The sequence below is a fragment of the Nicotiana tabacum genome, chromosome 8, assembly GCF_000715075.1.
Source record: "Nicotiana tabacum cultivar K326 chromosome 8, ASM71507v2, whole genome shotgun sequence".
Lineage (NCBI taxonomy): Eukaryota > Viridiplantae > Streptophyta > Magnoliopsida > Solanales > Solanaceae > Nicotiana > Nicotiana tabacum.
Window position 1 is genome coordinate 45,119,654 of NC_134087.1, and position 1,678 is coordinate 45,121,331.

Sequence of the window (1,678 nt, forward strand, 5' to 3'; positions counted from 1 at the left end):
AAGAGCCAAGTCAGTTTTCGAAGTAGGAGAGCAAAATAAATACTTAAAGGCATTAAAGACATTCAAGGAAGCATAAAGTCACAAATAGTATGAAATGGTAAAAGCCTTAAAGAAATCCCCATTAGAGTCGACATGCTGTCGCGCCCCCTTTTTCTCGCGAAATCAGGTTTATGACATTTGGGAGGATAACTCGTTCCCTTTTGGGAATTGGGTTTTTTTGATTTGAAGAGTCGCCACCTAATGATTAAGTGCATTAGGACACTAAGAAGAATTTATTTAGAAAAATCAGAGTTTGGGTAAGGGCTAGAAATTATCTTGAGGGGAAGGTGTTAGGCACCCCTCAAGATCCACTAGTGTGGTTCCCGGCCATGCTACAATTGTGACTTAAGTACAAACAATAAATAAGCAAATAAGGATTTCAAATATGAGGGAGTTGTCACATTGTGATTGCAAATAAGTTAAAGTTTGAAGAAACAAGGAAGCTGAAATTTGAGAAAAAAGAGTTTTGAAATTTTGAAAGTAATAAAATAAACAAGTAAAGAGAAGGGGTCCTAGGTTTATAAATAATATGGATCACATCAATGCAATACCCGGTAATCACTACTCAGAAGGGGTGACACGTGGTATTAGCACACTGGTCATCATATCCATATCTACCCTTTCCTACCCCGTTAAGGTATTAAACGCGGAATGGTTTCGTTTACTTATTGCATGCTAGTACCCGCCCCAATCCTATCAGTCCCGGAGGTATTTGGGACTACTAGTCCTAAAGGGAATGGAGATTTGGGCTTTGTATGGTTTAAAAGGATAAAATTCTAAAGCGACAAACAAAAACACATAAGGCAGATATGGGAAACACATAACAATTTAAAAGGCTCAGACAGGCCTCCTCACTTAAAGACAGACTGTTTAGCATGTCTTGCAGATACTGGTTATGGTCTGAATTAAACTTAAACGTTAGGGAGGCAGACTGGTCTATTACACATTTTAGATAAGAAATCAGAATCAGACCTGCCTGCTGGTTGGAATTAACAGAGTCTAATTCAATTAGCTAATTTACCTTATAGCTTGCTTCGGTGAAACCTATAGGCATGATATCTAAATACGAGAGAAAGATACTGATTTCAGAAGAAGATTTATTAATAGCAGGAACATAAGTTCTACAAGCTTTTAAGCAATGCTATTACTGATTTTAAACTTATAAGCAAGTTGAGGGATTCAGATTAGTTGCTTATTCCTATAGGCATGCTTTCTAAGTGTGACTGATTTTAACCTTTATGAAAATGCAGAAATCATATAGGCATGGCGTCTAAAACGCTGATTTTATTATTTAAGCCTATATATCGTTTGCCTAGTGATAGATACGTATACAGTATTTAGAAACCCTATAGACATGCTTTCTATATGATAGGCAAAATGCAAAATCCTATAGTCATGTTCTCTATATGAGATGCAGAAATGCAAAAGCTATTGATATGATATATATGCAGAACTTATAGGCAAGATTTCTAAGATGCAAAAGTGCAGAAGTTTATAGATAGGATTTCTATATGAAAATGTAGAAGTGCAGAACCTAAAATAGGATTTCAAAGATGCTGAAATGCAGAACTTGCCATGATTTGCAGAAATAAAGACCTAATGAGCATGATATCTACCCTTATGCATACATGAGTACCCC